This window comes from Panulirus ornatus, chromosome 2 (genome assembly GCF_036320965.1).
Source record: "Panulirus ornatus isolate Po-2019 chromosome 2, ASM3632096v1, whole genome shotgun sequence".
In the NCBI taxonomy this organism is placed as follows: domain Eukaryota; kingdom Metazoa; phylum Arthropoda; class Malacostraca; order Decapoda; family Palinuridae; genus Panulirus; species Panulirus ornatus.
In genome coordinates, this window is record NC_092225.1 from 105497888 (window position 1) to 105519591 (window position 21704).

Below are 21704 nucleotides of genomic sequence, written 5' to 3' on the forward strand. Positions count from 1 at the left end.
CCTCCACGCTACTTATGCCACAAGCATATTTTGCGCAAGCCATCACTGCTTCCCTAAATATATCCCATTCCTCCCCCACTCCAATTAACTCCTTCGTTCTCACCTTTTTCCAATCTGTACTCATTCTCTCCTCGTACTTCCTCACACAAGTCTCCTTCGCAAGTTCACTTACTCTCAACACTCTCTTCACCCTAACATTCTCTCTACTTTTCTGAAAACCTCTACAAATCTTCAATTTCGCCTCCACAAGATAATGATCAGACATACCTCCAGTTGCACCTCTCAGCACATTAACATCCAAAAGCCTCTCTTTCGCGCACCTATCAATTAACACGTAATCCAATAACGCTCTCTAGCCATCTCTCCTACTTACATAAGTATACTTATGTATATCTCTCTTTATAAACCAGGTATTCCCAATCACCAGTCCTTTTTCAGCACATAAATCTACAAGCTCGTCACTATTTCCATTTACAACTCTGAACACCCCATGTACACTAATTGATATATATATATATATATATATATATATATATATATATATATATATATACATATATATATATATATATATATATATATATATATATATATATATATATATATATATATATATATATTTTTTTTTTTTTTCAAACTATTCGCCATTTCCCGCATTAGCGAGGTAGCATTAAGAACAGAGGACTGGGCCTTTGAGGGAATACCCTCACCTGGCCCAAATCTCTGTTCCTTCTTTTGTCGCTGTCTCCCGCGTTTGCGAGGTAGCGCAAGGAAACAGACGAAAGAAATGGCCCAACCCACCCCCATACACATGTATATACATACGTCCACACACGCAAATATACATACCTACACAGCTTTCCATGGTTTACCACAGACGCTTCACATACCCTGATTCAACCCACTGACAGCACGTCAGCCCCGGTATACCACATCGATCCAATTCACTCTATTCCTTGCCCTCCTTTCACCCTCCTCCATGTTCAGGCCCCGATCACACAAAATCTTTTTCACTCCATCTATCCACCTCCAATTTGGTCTCCCACTTCTCCTCGTTCAGTCTACCTCCGACACATATATCCTTTTGGTCAATCTTTCCTCACACATTCTCTCCATGTGCCCAAACCATTTCAAAACACCCTATTCTGCTCTCTCAACCACGCTCTTTTTATTTCCACACATCTCTCTTACCCTTACGTTACTTACTCGATCAAACCACCTCACACCACACATGGTCCTCAAACATCTCATTTCCAGCACATCCATACTCCTGCGCTTTGCACACCACCTCGACCAAAACACCCTATATCTGCCACTCTATCATCAAACACATTCAACAAACCTTCAAAATACTCACTCCATCTCCTTCTCACATCACCACACACACACACACACACACACACACACACACACACATATATATATATATATATATATATATATATATATATATATATATATATATATATATATATATATATATATATATATATATATATATATACATATATATATATATATATATATATATATATATATATATATATATATATATATATATATATATATATATATATATATATATATATGTGTGTGTGTGTGTGTGTGTGTGTGTGTGTGTGTGTGGTGATGTGAGAAGGAGATGGAGTGAGTATTTTGAAGGTTTGTTGAATGTGTTTGATGATAGAGTGGCAGATATAGGGTGTTTTGGTCGAGGTGGTGTGCAAAGTGAGAGGGTTAGGGAAAATGATTTGGTAAATAGAGAAGAGGTAGTAAAAGCTTTACGGAAGATGAAAGCCGGCAAAGCAGCAGATTTGGATGGTATTGCAGTGGAATTTATTAAAAAAGTGGGTGACTGTATTGTTGACTAGTTGGCAAGGTTATTTTATGTACGTATGATTCATGGAGGTCAAGAGAAAGGTGCAAGAGGTGAAAAAAAGGGCAAATGAGAGTTGGGGTGAGAGAGTATCATTAAATTTTAGGGAGAATAAAAAGATGTTCTGGAAGGAGGTAAATAAAGTGCGTAAGACAAGGGAGCAAATGGGAACTTCAGTGAAGGGCGCAAATGGGGAGGTGATAAAAAGTAGTGGTGATGTGAGAATGTGTTTGATGATAGAGTGGCAGATATAGGGTGTTTTGGTCGAGGTGGTGTGCAAAGTGAGAGGGTTAGGGAAAATGATTTGGTAAACAGAGAAGAGGTAGTGAAAGCTTTGCGGAAGATGAAAGCCGGCAAGGCAGCAGGTTTGATTGGTATTGCAGTGGAATTTATTAAAAAAGGGGGTGACTGTATTGTTGACTGGTTGGTAAGGTTATTTAATGTATGTATGACTCATAGTGAGGTGCCTGAGGATTGGCGGAATGCGTACATAGTGCCATTGTACAAAGGCAAAGGGGATAAGAGTGAGTGCTCAAATTACAGAGGTATAAGTTTGTTGAGTATTCCTGGTAAATTATATGGGAGGGTATTGATTGAGAGGTTGAAGGCATGTACAGAGCATCAGATTGGGGAAGAGCAGTGTGGTTTCAGAAGTGGTAGAGGATGTGTGGATCAGGTGTTTGCTTTGAAGAATGTATGTGAGAAATACTTAGAAAAGCAAATGGATTTGTATGTAGCATTTATGGATCTGGAGAAGGCATATGGTAGAGTTGATAGAGATACTCTGTGGAAGGTATTAAGAATATATGGTGTGGGAGGAAAGTTGTTAGATGCAGTGAAAAGTTTTTATCGAGGATGTAAGGCATGTGTACGTGTAGGAAGAGAGGAAAGTGATTGGTTCTCAGTGAATGTAGGTTTGCGGCAGGGGTGTGTGATGTCTCCATGGTTGTTTAATTTGTTTATGGATGGGGTTGTTAGGGAGGTAAACGCAAGAGTTTTGGAAAGAGGGGCAAGTATGAAGTCTGTTGGAGATGAGAGAGCTTGGGAAGTGAGTCAGTTGTTGTTCGCTGATGATACAGCGCTGGTGGCTGATTCATGTGAGAAACTGCAGAAGCTGGTGACTGAGTTTGGTAAAGTGTGTGGAAGAAGAAAGTTAAGAGTAAATGTGAATAAGAGCAAGGTTATTAGGTACAGTAGGGTTGAGGGTCAAGTCAATTGGGAGGTGAGTTTGAATGGAGAAAAACTGGAGGAAGTGAAGTGTTTTAGATATCTGGGAGTGGATCTGGCAGCGGATGGAACCATGGAAGCGGAAGTGGATCATAGGGTGGGGGAGGGGGCGAAAATTCTGGGGGCCTTGAAGAATGTGTGGAAGTCGAGAACATTATCTCGGAAAGCAAAAATGGGTATGTTTGAAGGAATAGTGGTTCCAACAATGTTGTATGGTTGCGAGGCGTGGGCTATGGATAGAGTTGTGCGCAGGAGGATGGATGTGCTGGAAATGAGATGTTTGAGGACAATGTGTGGTGTGAGGTGGTTTGATCGAGTGAGTAACGTAAGGGTAAGAGAGATATGTGGAAATAAAATGAGCGTGGTTGAGAGAGCAGAAGAGGGTGTTTTGAAGTGTTTTGGGCACATGGAGAGGATGAGTGAGGAAAGATTGACCAAGAGGATATATGTGTCGGAGGTGGAGGGAGCAAGGAGAAGAGGGAGACCAAATTGGAGGTGGAAAGATGGAGTGAAAAAGATTTTGTGTGATCGGGGCCTGAACATGCAGGAGGGTGAAAGGAGGGCAAGGAATAGAGTGAATTGGAGCGATGTGGTATACCGGGGTTGACGTGCTGTCAGTGGATTGAATCAAGGCATGTGAAGCGTCTGGGGTAAACCATGGAAAACTGTGTAGGTATGTATATTTGCGTGTGTGGACGTATGTATATACATGTGTATGGGGGTGGGTTGGGCCATTTCTTTCGTCTGTTTCCTTGCGCTACCTCGCAAACGCGGGAGACAGCGACAAAGTATAAAAAAAAAAAAAAAAATGATTCATGGTGAGGTGCCTGAGGATTGGCGGAATGCTTGCATAGTGCCATTGTACAAAGGCAAAGGGGATAAGAGTGAGTGCTCAAATTACAGAAGTATAAGTCTGTTGAGTATTCCTGGTAAATTATATGGGAGGGTATTGATTGAGAGGGTGAAGGCGTGTACAGAGCATCAGATTGGGGAAGAGCAGTTTGGCTTCAGAAGTGGTAGAGGATGTGTGGATCAGGTATTTGCTTTGAAGAATGTATGTGAGAAATACCTAGAAAAACAAATGTATTTGTATATAGCATTTATGGATCTGGAAAAGGCATATGATAGAGTTGATAGAGATGCTCTGTGGAAGGTTTTAAGACTATATGGTGTGGGAGGCAAGTGGTTAGAAGCAGTGGAAAGTTTTTATCGAGGATGTAAGGCATGTGTACGTGTAGGAAGAGAGGAAAGTGATTGGTTCTCAGTGAATGTAGGTTTGCGGCAGGAGTGTGTGATGTCTCCATGGTTGTTTAATTTGTTTATGGATGAGGTTGTTAGGGAGGTGAATGCAAGAGTTTTGGAAAGAGGGGCAAATATGCAGTCTGTTGTGGATGAGAGAGTTTGGGAAGTGAGTCAGTTGTTGTTCGCTGATGATACAGCGCCGGTGGGTGATTCATGTAAAAAACTGCAGAAGCTGGTGACTGAGTTTGGTAAAGTGTGTGAAAGAAGAAAGTTAAGAGTAAATGTGAATAAGAGCAAGGTTATTAGGTACAGTAGGGTTGAGGGTCAAGTCAATTGGGAGGTGAGTTTGAATGGAGAAAAACTGGAGGAAGTAAAGTGTTTTAGATATCTAGGAGTGTATCTGGCAGCGGATGGAACCATGGAAGCGGAAGTGAATCATGGGGTGGGGCAGGGGGCGAAAATTCTGGGAGCCTTGAAGAATGTTTGGAATTTGAGAACATTATCTCGGAAAGCAAAAATGGGTATGTTTGAAGGAATAGTGGTTCCAACAATGTTGTATGGTTGCGAGGCGTGGGCTATGGATAGAGTTGTGCGCAGGAGGGTGGATGTGCTGGAAATGAGATGTTTGAGGACAATATGTGGTGTGAGGTGGTTTGATCGAGTAAGTAATGTAAGGGTGAGACAGATGTGTGGAAATAAAAAGAGTGTGGTTGAGAGAGCAGAAGAGGGTATTTTGAAATGGTTTGGTCACATGGAGAGAATGAGTGGGGAAAGATTGACCAAGAGGATATATGTGTCAGAGGTGGAGGGAACGAGGAGACATGGGAGACCAAATTGGAGGTGGAAAGATGGAGTGAAAAAGATTTTGTGTGATCGGGGCTGAACATGCAGGAGGGTGAAAGGCATGCAAGGAATAGAGTGAATTGGAATGATGTGGTATACCGGGGTCGACGTGCTGTCAATGGATTGAACCAGGGCATGTGAAGCGTTTGGGGTAAACCATGGAAAGTGTGTGGGGCCTGGATGTGGAAAGGGAGCTGAGGTTTCGGTGCATTATTACATGACAGCTAGAGACTGAGTGTGAATGAATGGGGCCTCTGGTGTCTTTCCTAGCGCTATCTCGCACACATGAGGGGGGGGGAGGGGGTTGTTATTCCATGTGTGGCGAGGTGGCGATGGGAACAAGTAAAGGCAGACAGTATGAATTATGTACATGTGTGTTAATATATATATATATATATATATATATATATATATATATATATATATATATATATATATATATATATATATATATATATATATATATATATATATATATATATATATATATATATATATATATATATATATATATATATATATATATATATATATATATATATATATATATATATATACGTCTGTGTGTGTATATATATGTGTACATTGAGATGTATAGGTATGTATATTTGCGTGTGTGGACGTGTATGTATATACATGTGTATGTTGGCGGGTGGGGCCATTCTTTCGTCTGTTTCCTTGCGCTACCTCGCTAACACGGGAGACAGCGACAAAGCAAAATAAATAAATTAATAATGAATATATATATATATATATATATATATATATATATATATATATATATATATATATATATATATATATATTTGTGCTTTGTCGCTGTCTCCCGCGATTGCGAGGTAACGCAAGGAAACAGACGAAAGAAATGGCCCAACCCACCCCCATACACATGTACATACATACACGTCCACACACGCAAATATACATACCTACACAGCTTTCCATGGTTTACCCCAGACGCTTCACATGCCCTGATTCAATCCACTGACAGCACGTCAACCCCGGTATACCACATCGATCCAATTCACACTATTCCTTGCCCTCCTTTCACCCTCCTGCATGTTCAGGCTCCGATCACACAAAATCTTTTTCACTCCATCTTTCCACCTCCAATTTGGTCTCCCACTTCTCCTCGTTCCCTCCACCTCCGACATATATATCCTCTTAGTCAATCTTTCCTCACTCATTCTCTCCATGTGCCCAAACCATTTCAAAACACCCTCTTCTGCTCTCTCAACCACGCTCTTTTTATTTCCACATATCTCTCTTACCCTTACGTTACTTACTCGATCAAACCACCTCACACCACACATTGTCCTCAAACATCTCATTTCCAGCACATCCATCCTCCTGCGCACAACTCTATCCATAGCCCACGCCTCGCAACCATACAACATTGTTGGAACCACTATTCCTTCAATCATACCCATTTTTGCTTTCCGAGATAATGTTCTCGACTTCCACACATTCTTCAAGGCTCCCAGGATTTTCGCCCCCTCCCCCACCCTACGATCCACTTCCGCTTCCATGGTTCCATCCGCTGCCAGATCCACTCCCAGATATCTAAAACACTTTAGTTCCTCCAGTTTTTCTCCATTCAAACTTACCTCCCAATTGACTTGACCCTCAACCCTCCTGTACCTAATAACCTTGCTCTTATTCACATTTACTCTTAACTTTCTTCTTTCACACACTTTACTAAACTCAGTCACCAGCTTCTGCAGTTTCTCAATTGGGGTGGGTTGGGCCATTTCTTTCGTCTGTTTCCTTGCGCTACCTCGCAAACGCGGGAGACAGCGACAAAGCAAAAAAGAAGAAAAGAAAAAAGAAATATATATATATAGACATTTTTTTCCCGCAAAAATCGTCCAAATGCCTCTCTCTTCTCTTTCACCAATAATCTTACTTCTTCATCCCACCACTCGCTACCCTTTCTAATCAACCCACCTCTCACGCTTCTCATGCCACAAGCATATTTTGCGCAAGCCATCACTGCTTCCCTAAATACATCCCATTCCTTCCCCACTCGCCTTACCTCCTTTGTTCTCATCTTTTTCCATTCTGTGCTCAGTCTCTCCTGGTACTTCCTCACACAAGTCTCCTTCCCAAGCTCACTTACTCTCACCACTCTCATCATCCCAACATTCTCTCTTCTTTTCTGAAAACCCATACAAATCTTCACCTTCGCCTCCACAAGATAATGATCAGACATCCCTCCAGCTGCACCTCACAGCACATTAACATCCAAAAGTCTCTCTTTCACGCGCCTATCAATTAACACATAATCCAATAACGCCCTCTGGCCATCTCTCCTAATTACATATGTATACTTATTTATATCTCGCTTTTTAAACCACGTATTCCCAATCACCAGTCCTTTCTCAGCACACAAATCCACAAGCTCTTCACCATTTCCATTTACAACACTGAACACTCCATATATACCAATCATTCCGTCTACTGCCACATTACTCACCTTTGCATTCAAATCACCCATCACTATAACCTGGTCTCGTGCATCAAAACCACTAACACACTCATTCAGCTGCTCACAAAATACTTGCCTCTCATGATCTTTCTTCTCATGCCCACGTGCATAAGCACCAATAATCACCCATCTCTCTCCATCAACTTTCAGTTTTACCCATATCAATCTAGAATTTACTTTCTTACACTCTATCACATACTCCCACCACTCTTGTTTCAGTAGTGGTACTCCTTCCCTTGCTCTTGTCCTCTCACTAACCCCTGACTTTACTCCCAAGACATTCCCAAACCACTCTTCCCCTTTACCCTTGAGCTTCGTTTCACTCAGAGCCAAAACATCCAGTTTTCTTTCCTGAAACATACTACCTATCTCTCCTTTTTTTCTCATCTTGGTTACATCCAGACACATTTAGACACCCCAATCTGAGCCTTCGAGGAGGATGAGTACTCCCCGCGTGACTCCTTCTTCTGTTTCCCCTTTTAGAAAGTCAATACAAGGAGGGGAGGGTTTCTGGGAAATGTATAAAAGAAAGAGGTAGGAGGTCAAGAGAAAGGTGCAAGAGGTGAAAAAGAGGGCAAATGAGAGTTGGGGTGAGAGAGTATCATTAAATTTTAGGGAGAATAAAAAGATGTTTTGGAAGGAGGTAAATAAAGTGCGTAAGACAAGGGAGCAAATGGTAACTTCAGTGAAGGGGGTAATGGGGAGGTGATAACAAGTAGTGGTGATGTGAGAAGGAAATTTCTATTTGAAGATTTGTTGAATGTGTTTGATGATAGAGTGGCATATATAGGGTGTTTTGGTCGAGGTGGTGTGCAAAGTGAGAGGGTTAGGGAAAATGATTTGGCAAACAGAGAAGAGGTACTAAAAGCTTTGCGGAAGATGAAAGCTGGCAAGGCAGCAGGTTTGGATGGTATTGCAGTGGAATTTATTAAAAAAGGGGGTGACTGTACTGTTGACTGGTTGGTAAGGTTATTTAATGTATGTATGACTCATGGTGAGGTGCCTGAGGATTGGCGGAATGCTTGCATAGTGCCATTGTACAAAGGGAAAGGGGATAAAAGTGAGTGCTCAGATTACAGAGGTATAAGTTTGCTGATTATTCCTGGTAAATTATATGGGAGGGTGTTGATTGAGAGGGTGAAGGCATGTACAGAGCATCAGATTGGGGAAGAGCAGTGTGGTTTCAGAAGTGGTAGAGGATGTGTTGATCAGGTGTTTGCTTTGAAGAATGTATGTGAGAAATGCTTAGAAAAGCAAATGGATTTGTATGTAGCATTTATGTATCTGGAGAAGGCATATGATAGAGTTGATAGAGATGCTCTGTGGAAAATACTAAGAATATATGGTGTGGGAGGCAAGTTGTTAGAAGTAGTGAAAAGTTTTTATCGAGGATGTAAGGCATGTGTACGTGTAGGAAGAGAGGAAAGTGATTTGTTCTCATTGAATGTAGGTTTGCGGCAGGGGTGTGTGATGTCTCCATGGTTGTTTAATTTGTTTATGGATGGGGTTGTTAGGGAGGTGAATGCAAGAGTTTTGGAAAGAGGGGCAAGTATGAAGTCTGGTGTGGATGAGAGAGCTTGGGAAGTGAATCAGTTGTTGTTCGCTGATGATACAGCGCTGGTGGCTGATTCATGTGAGAAACTGCAGAAGCTGGTGACTGAGTTTGGTAAAGTGTGTGAAAGAAGAAAGTTGAGAGTAAAGGTGAATAAGAGCAAGGTTATTAGGTACAGTAGGGTTGAGGGTCAAGTCAATTGGGAAGTAAGTTTGAATTGAGAAAAACTGGAGGAAGTGAAGAGTTTTAGATATCTGGGAGTGGATCTGGCAGCGGATGGAACCATGGAAGCGGAAGTGAATCATAGGGTGGGGGAGGGGGCGAAAATCCTGGGAGCGTTGAAGAATGTGTGGAAGTCGAAAGCATTATCTCGGAAAGCAAAATTGGGTATGTTTGAAGGAATAGTGGTTCCAACAATGTTATATGGTTGCGAGGCGTGGGCTATGGATAGAGTCGCGCGGAGGAGGGTGGATGTGCTGGAAATGAGATGTTTGAGGACGATATGTGGTGTGAGGTGGTTTGATCGAGTAAGTAATATAAGGGTAAGAGAGATGTGTGGTAATAAAAAGAGTGTGGTTGAGAGAGCAGAAGAGGGTGTTTTGAAATGATTTGGTCTCATGGAGAGAATGAGTGAGAAAAGACTGACCAAGAAGATATATGTGTCAGAGGTGGAGGGAACGAGGAGAAGTGGGAGACCAAATTGGAGGTGGATAGATGGAGTGAAAAGAGTTTGAGTGATCGGAGCCTGAACATGCAGGAGGGTGAAAGGCACGCAAGGAATAGAGTAAATAGGAACTATGTGGTATACCGGGGTCGACATGCTGTCAAAGGATTGAACCAGGGCATGTGAAGCGTCTGGGGTAAACCATGGAAAGTTCTGTGGGGCCTGGATGTGGAAAGGGAGCTGTTGTTTCGGTGCATTATTACATGACAGCTAGAGACTGAGTTTGAACGAATGGGGCCTTTGTTGTCTTTTCCTAGCGCTACCTCGCACACATGAGGGGGGAGGGGGTTGTTATTTCATGTGTGGCGAGGTGGCGATGGGAATGGATAAAGGCAGAGTATGAACTATGTATATGTGTATATATGTATATGTCTGTGTGTGTATATATATGTATACGTTGAGATGTATAGGTATGTATATTTGCGTGTGTGGACGTGTATGTATATACATGTGTATGTGGGTGGGTTGGTCCATTCTTTCGTCTGTTTCGTTGCGCTACCTCTCTAATGCGGGAGACAGCGACAAAGCAAAATAAGGTAAATAATATATATATATGTATATATATATATATATATATATATATATATATATATATATATATATATATATATATATATATATATATATATTTTTTTTTTTTTTTTTTTCTTTTTTTTTTGCCGCTGTCTCCCGCGTTTGCGAGGTAGCGCAAGGAAACAGACGAAAGAAATGGCCCAACCCACCCCCATACACATGTATATACATACGTCCACACACGCAAATATACATACCTACACAGCTTTCCATGGTTTACCCCAGACGCTTCACATGCCTTGATTCAATCCACTGACAGCACGTCAACCCCGGTATACCACATCGCTCCAATTCACTCTATTCCTTGCCCTCCTTTCACCCTCCTGCATGTTCAGGCCCCGATCACACAAAATCTTTTTCACTCCATCTTTCCACCTCCAATTTGGTCTCCTTCTTCTCCTCGTTCCCTCCACCTCCGACACATATATCCTCTTGGTCAATCTTTCCTCACTCATTCTCTCTATGTGCCCAAACCATTTCAAAACACCCTCTTCTGCTCTCTCAACCACGCTCTTTTTATTTCCACACATCTCTCTTACCCTTACGTTACTTACTCGATCAAACCACCTCACACCACACATTGTCCTCAAACATCTCATTTCCAGCACATCCATCCTCCTGCGCACAACTCTATCCATAGCCCACGCCTCGCAACCATACAACATTGTTGGAACCACTATTCCTTCAAACATACCCATTTTTGCTTTCCGAGATAATGTTCTCGACTTCCACACATTCTTCAAGGCTCCCAGAATTTTCGCCCCCTCCCCCACCCTAATATATATATATATATATATATATATATATATATATATATATATATTTTTTTTTTTTTTCTTTTTATACTTTGTCGCTGTCTCCCGCGTTTGCGAGGTAGCGCAAGGAAACAGACGAAAGAAATGGCCCAACCCCCCCCCCCCCCCCCATACACATGTACATACACACGTCCACACACGCAAATATACATACCTACACAGCTTTCCATGGTTTACCCCAGACGCTTCACATGCCTTGATTCAATCCACTGACAGCACATCAACCCCTGTATACCACATCGCTCCAATTCACTCTATTCCTTGCCCTCCTTTCACCCTCCTGCATGTTCAGGCCCCGATCACACAAAAATCTTTTTCACTCCATCTTTCCACCTCCAATTTGGTCTCCCTCTTCTCCTCGTTCCCTCCACCTCCGACACATATATCCTCTTGGTCAATCTTTCCTCACTCATTCTCTCCATGTGCCCAAACCATTTCAAAACACCCTCTTCTGCTCTCTCAACCACGCTCTTTTTATTTCCACACATCTCTCTTACCCTTACGTTACTTACTCGATCAAACCACCTCACACCACACATTTTCTCAAACATCTCATTTCCAGCACATCCATCCTCCTGCGCACATCTCTATCCATAGCCCACGCCTCGCAACCATACAACATTGATGGAACCACTATTCCTTCAAACATACCCATTTTTGCTTTCCGAGATAATGTTCTCAAATTCCAAACATTCTTCAGGGCTCCCAAAATTTTCGCCCCCTCCCCCACCCTATGATCCACTTCCGCTTCCATGGTTCCATCCGCTGACAGATCCACTCCCAGATATCTATCTATCTATCTATCTATCTATCTATCTATATATATATATATATATATATATATATATATATATATATTTTTTTTTTTTTTTTTTTTTTTAAAGGGACATGCATAAATATACATCAGTGAGTAGGGAACCTTGTCAGAGAGAAGTGTTGGACTCTGTACAAATTTATAGGTGTGCAAAAGATAGACTCCTAGATGTTAATGTGTTGGGAGGGGAAACTAATATGAATGAGAAGAGGGTGAGAAAGAAATGAGCTTAGAAAAAAGAGGTGTGTGTGTGTGTGTGTGTGTGTGTGTGTGTGTGTGTGTGTGTGTGTGTGTGAAATACCAGAAGAGATTGGGTATAGAATAGCTAAAGTTGTAAGCAAATGAAGCAAGGGGAATGGGAGATATTTAGTGAAGCAGTGATAGCATGTGCAAGAGATATGGGATATGGGCAGTTGAGAAATTGGTAGTAAGTGGCGGGGTGATTGTTCCCTCCACTTCTGATGCATATATCCTCTTTGTCCTCTATCCTCATGTTCTTAACACTACCTCACTAATATGGGAAATGACAAATATATATGAAATAAAATATATGTGGTTTGATAGACTAAGTAATGAAAGGGTAAAAGATATGTGTGGTAATAAAAAGAGTGGTTGAGAGAGCAGAAGTGGCTTTGTTGAAATAATTTGGACTCGTGAGGACGAGTAAGGAGGATTAACAAAGAAGATATACGTGTCAAGGATGGAGGGAACGAGGAGAAGTGGGAGACCAAATTGGAGGTGGAAAGATGGAGTGAAAAAGATTTTGAGTTATCGGGGCCTGAACATGCAGGAGGGTGAAAGGCGTGCAAGGAATAGAGTGAACTGGAACGATGTGGTATACTGGGGTCGACGTGGTGTCAATGGATTGAACCAGGGCATGTGAAGCGTTTGCGGTAAACCATGGAAAGTTCTGTGGGGCCTGGATGTGGAAAGGGAGCTGTGGTTTCGGTGCATTATTACATGACAGCTAGAGACTGAGTGTGAACGAATAGGGCCTTTGTTGTCTTTTCCTAGCGCCACCTCACACACATGAGGGGGAAGGATGTTGTTATTCCATGTGTGGCGGGGTAGCGATGGGAATGAATAAAGGCGGACAGTATGAATTATGTACATGGGTATATATGTATATGTCTGTCTGTGTATGTGTGTGTATGCGTTGAGATGTGTAGGTGTGTATATGTGGTGTGTGTGGACGTGTGTGTGTATGCATGTGTGTGTGGGTGGGTTGGGCCATTCTTTCGTCTGTTTCCTTGCACTGCCTCGCTAGCGCGGGAGACGGCGACAGGGCAAAATGAATAAATAGATAAATATATATAGGGGAGAAAGAATACTTCCCACGTATTCCCTGCATGTCGTAGAAGGCGACTAAAAGGGAAGGGAGCGGGGGGCTGGAAATCCTCCCCTCTCATTCTTTTTTTTAAATTTTCCAAAAGAAGGAACAGAGAAGGGGGCCATATGAGGATATTCCCTCAAAGGCCCAGTCCTCTGTTCTTAACGCTACCTCGCTAATGCGGGAAATGGCGAATAGTATGAAAATATATATATATATATATATATATATATATATATATATATATATATATATATATATATATATATATATGAGAGAGAGAGAGAGAGAGAGAGAGAGAGAGAGAGAGAGAGAGAGAGAGAGAGAGAGAGAGAGTTTTAAGAAGTTATCGTGATATTCGTGTTACAGCTTATTCATGTTGTCGGTATAACATCAAACTCGATGGCCCTGATGACCATCACACTCGATAAGATTAAAGACCAAAAAACTAACCAACTGCTGAACCCCGATAACACACGCCGGAGATACGTCAGTAAGGAGACCTTGAGAAAAGATGTCATTGGTAGTAGGATTTGCCTGACACACCACCAATAGACATACCAGATGTAAGATGATATTGCTATTATAACGATAACATAGGAAACAGCTATATTTTATTGTTTTACATTATTGGATCATTTTGAAAAATATGATGTCAGTGTTAGTGTTTTACGATGATCTGGAAGAATACTTGATCCAAAAATTTCGTATGTTGATTTAGAGGTACTTAATGCTGAGTATACCAAGCAGAATATGTGGTTACTCAAGCCTGACCCATTCTTTATAATAGCTCTTCTTTACCCAAAGTTAGCTTGTTACTTAGATAGAAAAATTGCTTTATTTTCTTCGATTGATGTGTCCATGGGGCCGTTAGTTCAACCAAAATACTGTTTCTGATGTACGTGCGACCCAACCATCCACTAATAGAAATACTTGTTTCGCTTTCGTTACTTTGTTGCCATCCGTTTTGAGATACAATTAATCGGGATGAAATAATCTTTTCGATGCTATTCAAGCAATTCAGATTCTTTGTGATTAATACGTTGTGAATCTCCAAAAATTTATGTATAACAGTCTTTTGTAAAATATAAGATAGTTCCATTTAGTGATTCCCCAGAACAAAAAGAAGCCAACAAAACAGAATGATAACACTTGTCAAAATCTATTAGTTTCTCAACAGTTTAAAGGTAAAGACTTGTAGTAGATAGGTCAGGTGTAAGGGCATGGAAGAAAATTTCTAAGTGCTATTTTTTATGATAATGTCACCGCAAGACAGAAAGTTTTGTAAGAGTTTGAGTATATTATTACCAAGGGGTTGAAGGCGATGGCCTGGTGAGAAGCAATTTCATTAATTTAGTGCTGATAATCCGACTGTTTTAACGGTAGTCATTTGATTTTGGCTATTATGAGTCATTCTTAGTCTTCTTGGCTGAAAAGTGTTTGTAAGGAAAATCATATTTACCTGTTAGATGTCAGATATTTGCTTAATTATGTTTCATGTAATCTCATTTTGGTTTAAGGAAAATCTAAATATATCATATTGTCACCTTATTAATTAGATATTATAGAGAACCTCGAATGGCAGTCATATCCATGCTAAAAATGAGGAATTCTTAAGGGGAAAATGGTTTGAATCACTTTTTAACAGGAAAAATAGTCTAACAGAGAAGAACATGAAGATGTTAGAAAGAGTAGGGTTACTTGGTATAAAAACACTTCTAGAAAAACACAGAACCTCTGAAAACATCATCTGTCTTCCATTTTAAGTGTTTTTTCTAAATATGTCCAAGGTATTATCATCTTTTTCTTCTTGGCATGGGATAGTGTTGTAGGCCAGGTTTATTTTATGTTTAAACACAAACTTTTGCAGCATACGAACTCCAGCACATTGATGTGAACGCAAGACCATAAGGATCATATCCTTGGAAAAAAGCAATTTACCAGTTTAACTCTGCATTGAAACTATTATTGAACATAGAGTAGTATTTTGTAGTGTTTATCCCTTTTGTCATTGTCAACGGACATGTCCACTTACATGCTTATTCTCATTAACGATGATGATCATGGCTTTAGAAAGACTTTTCCTTGTATCATATGGATAGAAAATACCATCCATTTCCTTGCAAATCTCACCTCGCCATGCATGCTGCTGTCTGTGAATAATGCCAGACTCAGGGTTTGTATGCAGATGCCAGCTGTCAGACTATACAATAAGTTGATCTCTCACTCTGTGTTGTGAGGTTAATTTTATTGATTTGGTAATGGATGTTGTATATCATATCCTACAGATGTATTTAGTTTTAAGGTATCTGTTCTCTTGTATGCTATTATACACCTGATCTTTTGTCATAACTTGCTGTCTATATGCATCAGTTATTCTTCACTCAGAGTCTACATGTATGATGTTTTAGCAGGGATTTTTATTTGCAAGCAAGTTGGTGATGTTATATTATCCTATGATGTTCATAAGGAATTTTGTATTCTTTTACAAGAATATACATAAGCTAGAAGTTATGGAGAGTGTAAGCAGTAGAATATATAGTGATTAATTGCATTCAATCAGTTAACTGATCGCATAGCAAGTGAGTAGCCATTTGAATCTTGTATTGATTTACTCTTAACCTCTGATCATGGTGTTATTGATTTATTAATCAACTTTCCGTTAAATTCTGTTTACCTATAACCAGTATACTTTATTTTCTCTTTTATGCTGGTATGGGTCAGAGGTTATAGAATTAGCTACAAAACAGGTTTTTATCTTTATAGTTATAGCTACAAAACAGGTTTTATGTTTATAGTTATAATTTCAAGAGAATCAGTCTGTCCTGGTTGTCTTAGTTTTTTGATGCTTAATATTTGGTGAAGTACGGCATTTACATCATATGTTCTAATTTAATGAAAGTATTTTCCTTATTTTCAGTAATTTAAGAATATTTTTATGGTACACATGAATTGATGTATATGACTGTGTACATATATATATATATATATATATATATATATATATATATATATATATATATATATATTTTTTTTTTTTTTTTATACTTTGTCGCTGTCTCCCGCCTTTGCGAGGTAGCGCAAGGAAACAGACGAAAGAAATGGCCCCCCCCCCCCCCATACACATGTATATACATACGTCCACACACGCAAATATACATACCTACACAGCTTTCCATGGTTTACCCCAGACGCTTCACATGCCTTGATTCAATCCACTGACAGCACGTCAACCCCGGTATACCACATCGCTCCAATTCACTCTATTCCTTGCCCTCCTTTCACCCTCCTGCATGTTCAGGCCCCGATCACACAAAATCTTTTCGCCCCCTCCCCCACCCTATGATCCACTTCTGCTTCCATGGTTCCATCCGCTGCCAGATACACTCCCAGATATCTAAAACACTTCACTTCCTCCAGTTTTTCTCCATTCAAACTCACCTCCCAATTGACTTGACCCTCAACCCTACTGTACCTAATAACCTTGCTCTTATTCACATTTACTCTTAACTTTCTTCTTCCACACACTTTACCAAACTCAGTCACCAGCTTCTGCAGTTTCTCACATGAATCAGCCACCATGTGTGTGTATAGGTGTATATATATTTATTATTTATTCCCTGGGGATAGGGGAGAAAGAATACTTCCCACGTACTCCCTGTGTGTCGTAGAAGGCGACTAAAAGGGAAGGTAGCGGGGGGCTGGAAGTCCTCCCCTCTTTTTTTTTTTTTTTTCCCAAAGGAAGGAACAGAGAAGGGGGCTGGATGAGGATGTTTCCTCAGAGGCCCAGTCCTCTGTTCTTAACGCTACCTCGCTGATGCGGGAAATGGCGAATAGTATGAAAGAAAGAAAGATATTTATTATTTATTTTGCTTTGTCGCTGTCTCCCGCGCTTGTGAGGTAGCGCAAGGAAACAGATGAAAGAAATGGCCCAACCCACCCCCATACACATGTATATACATACACGTCCACACACGCAAATATACATACCTGTACATCTCAATGTACACATATATATACACACACAGACATATACATATATACACATGTACATAATTCATACTGTCTGCCCTTATTTATTCCCTGGGGATAGGGGAGAAAGAATACTTCCCATGCATTCCTCACGTTTCGTAGAAGGCAACTAGAGGGGACGGGAGTGGGGGGCCAGAAATCCTCCCCTCCTTGTATTTTAACTTTCTAAAATGGGAAACAGAAAAAGGAGTCACGCAGGGAGTGCTCATCCTCCTCTAAGGCTCAGATTGGGGTGTCTAAATGTGTGTGGATGTAACCAAGATGTGAAAGAAGGAGAGATAGATAGTATGTTTGAGGAAAGGAAAGTGGATGTTTTGGCTATGAGTGAAACAAAGCTCAAGGGTAAAGGGAAAGTGTGGTTTGGGAATGTCTTGGGAGTAAAGTCAGGGGTTAGTGAGAGGACAAGAGCAAGGGAAGGAGTAGCACTACTCCTGAAACAGGAGTTGTGGGAGTATTTGATAGAATGTAAGAAAGTAAATTCTAGATTAATAAGGGTAAAACTGAAAGTTGATGGAGAGAGATGGGTGATTATTGGTGCATATGCACCTGGGCATGAGAAAAAAGATCATGAGAGGCAAGTGTTATGGGACCAGCTGAATGAGTGTGTTAGTGGTTTTGATGCACAAGACCGGGTTATAGTGATGGGTGATTTGAATGCAAAGGTGAGTAATGTGGCAGTTGAGGGAATAATTGGTATACATGGGGTGTTCAGTGTTGTAAAGGGAAATGGTGAAGAGCTTGTAGACTTATGTGCTGAAAAAGGACTGGTGATTGGGAATTTTTTTTTTTTTTTTTTTTTTATACTTTGTCGCTGTCTCCCACGTTTGCGAGGTAGCGCAAGGAAACAGACGAAAGAAATGGCCCAACCCCCCCCCATACACATGTACATACACACGCAAATATACATACCTACACAGCTTTCCATGGTTTACCCCAGACGCTTCACATGCCTTGATTCAATCCACTGACAGCACGTCAACCCCTGTATACCACATCGCTCCAATTCACTCTATTCCTTGCCCTCCTTTCACCCTCCTGCATGTTCAGGCCCCGATCACACAAAATCTTTTTCACTCCATCTTTCCACCTCCAATTTGGTCTCCCTCTTCTCCTCGTTCCCTCCACCTCCGACACATATATCCTCTTGGTCAATCTTTCCTCACTCATTCTCTCCATGTGCCCAAACCATTTCAAAACACCCTCTTCTGCTCTCTCAACCACGCTCTTTTTATTTCCACACATCTCTCTTACCCTTACGTTACTTACTCGATCAAACCACCTCACACCACACATTGTCCTCAAACATCTCATTTCCAGCACATCCATCCTCCTGCGCACAACTCTATCCATAGCCCACGCCTCGCAACCATACAACATTGTTGGAACCACTATTCCTTCAAACATACCCATTTTTGCTTTCCGAGATAATGTTCTCGACTTCCACACATTTTTCAAGGCTCCCAAAATTTTCGCCCCCTCCCCCACCCTATGATCCACTTCCGCTTCCATGGTTCCATCCGCTGACAGATCCACTCCCAGATATCTAAAACACTTCACTTCCTCCAGTTTTTCTCCATACAAACTCACCTCCCAATTGACTTGACCCTCAACCCTACTGTACCTAATAACCTTGCTCTTATTCACATTTACTCTTAACTTTCTTCTTCCACACACTTTACCAAAGTCAGTCACCAGCTTCTGCAGTTTCTCACATGAATCAGCCACCAGCGCTGTATCATCAGCGAACAACAACTGACTCACTTCCCAAGCTCTCTCATCCCCAACAGACTTCATACTTGCCCCTCTTTCCAGGACTCTTGCATTTACCTCCCTAACAACCCCATCCATAAACAAATTAAACAACCATGGAGACATCACACACCCCTGCCGCAAACCTACATTCAATGAGAACCAATCACTTTCCTCTCTTCCTACACGTACACATGCCTTACATCCTCGATAAAAACTTTTCACTGCTTCTAACAACTTGCCTCCCACACCATATATTCTTAATACCTTCCACAGAGCATCTCTATCAACTCTATCATATGCCTTCTCCAGATCCATAAATGCTACATACAAATCCATTTGGGAATACTTTGTTTAAAAAGCAAGATATACATAAGTATACGTATGTAAGTAGGAGAGATGGCCAGAGAGCGTTATTGGATTACGTGTTAATTGACAAGCGCGCGAAAGAGAGACTTTTGGATGTTAATGTGCTGAGAGGTGCAACTGGAGGGATGTCTGATCATTATCTTGTGGAGGCAAAGGTGAAGATTTGTATGGATTTTCAGAAAAGAAGAGAGAATGTTGGGGTGAAGAGGGTGGTGAGAGTAAGTGAGCTTGGGAAGGAGACTTGTGTGAGGAAGTACCAGGAGAGACTGAGTAAAGAATGGAAAAAGATGAGAACAAAGGAGGTAAGGGGAGTGGGGGAGGAATGGGATGTATTTAGGGAAGCAGTGATGGCTTGCGCAAAAGATGCTTGTGGCATGAGAAGAGTGGGAGGTGGGTTGATTAGAAAGGGTAGTGAGTGGTGGGATGAAGAAGTAAGATTATTAGTGAAAGAGAAGAGAGAGGCATTTGGACGATTTTTGCAGGGAAAAAATGCAAATGAGTGGGAGATGTATAAAAGAAAGAGGCAGGAGGTCAAGAGAAAGGTGCAAGAGGTGAAAAAGAGGGCAAATGAGAGTTGGGGTGAGAGAGTATCATTAAATTTTAGGGAGAATAAAAAGATGTTCTGGAAGGAGGTAAATAAAGTGCGTAAGACAAGGGAGCAAATGGGAACTTCAGTGAAGGGGGCTAATGGGGAGGTGATAACAAGTAGTGGTGATATGAGGAGATGGAGTGAGTATTTTGAAGGTTTGTCGAATGTGTTTGATGATAAGAGTGGCAGATATAGGGTGTTTTGGTCGAGGTGGTGTGCAAAGTGAGAGGGTTAGGGAAAATGATTTGGTGAACAGAGAAGAGGTAGTAAAAGCTTTGCGGAATATGAAAGCCAGCAAGGCAGCAGGTTTAGATGGTATTGCAGTGGAATTTATTAAAAAAGGGGGTGATTGTATTGTTGACTGGTTGGTAAGGTTATTTAATGTATGTATGGTTCATGGTGAGGTGCCTGAGGATTGGCAGAGTGCTTGCATAGTGCCATTGTACAAAGGCAAAGGGGATGAGAGTGAGTGCTCAAATTACAGAGGTATAAGTTTGTTGAGTATTCCTGTTAAATTATATGGGAGGGTTTTGATTGAGAGGGTGAAGGCATGTACAGAGCATCAGATAGGGGAAGAGCAGTGTGGTTTCAGAAGAGGTAGAGGATGTGTGGATCAGGTATTTGCTTTGAAGAATGTATACTTAGAAAAGCACATGGATTTGTATGTAGCATTTATGGATCTGGAGAAGGCATATGATAGAGTTGATAGAGATGCTCTGTGGAAGGTTTTAAGACTATATGGTGTAGGAGGCAAGTTGTTAGAAGCAGTGGAAAGTTTTTATCGAGGAAGTAAGGCATGTGTACGTGTAGGAAGAGAGGAAAGTGATTGGTTCTCATTGAATGTAGGTTTGCGGCAGGGGTGTGTGATGTCTCCATGGTTGTTTAATTTGTTTATGGATGGGGTTGTTAGGCAGGTGAATGCAAGAGTTTTGGAAAGAGGGGCAAGTATGCAGTCTGTTGTGGATGAGAGAGCTTGGGAAGTAAGTCAGTTGTTGTTCGCTGGTGGCTGATTCATGTGAAAAACTGCAGAAACTGGTGACTGAGTTTGGTAAAGTGTGTGAAAGAAGAAAGTTAAGAGTAAATGTGAATAAGAGCAAGGTTATTAGGTCCAATAGGGTTGAGGGTCAAGTCAATTGGGAGGTAAGTTTGAATGGAGAAAAACTGGAGGAAGTAAAGTGTTTTAGATATCTGGGAGTGGATCTGGCAGCGGATGGAACCATGGAAGCGGAAGTGAATTACAGGGTGGGGAAGGGGGCAAAAATCCTGGGAGCCTTGAAGAATCTTTGGAAGTCGAGAACATTATCTCTGAAAGCAAAAATGGCTATGTTTAAAGGAATAGTGGTTCCAACAATGTTGTATGGTTGCGAGGCGTGGGCTATGGGTAGAGTTGTGCGCAGGAGGGTGGATGTGCTGGAAATGAGATGTTTGAGGACAGTATGTGGTGTGAGGTGGTTTGATCGAGTAAGTAATAATAGGGTAAG

General features: G+C 41.1%; 1 protein-coding gene across 1 annotated transcript in view; it reads left to right on the forward strand.

Moving 5' to 3' along the window:
* Positions 1 to 14781: 14781 nt before the first annotated feature.
* LOC139759142 (triple QxxK/R motif-containing protein-like) overlaps positions 14782 to 21704 on the forward strand; it is a 36278-nt gene continuing 29355 nt past the window's right edge. The window contains exon 1 of the mRNA XM_071681148.1: positions 14782 to 14816. The gene's annotated coding sequence lies outside the window, so the exon portion shown is untranslated. The remainder of the gene's footprint in view (positions 14817 to 21704) is intronic.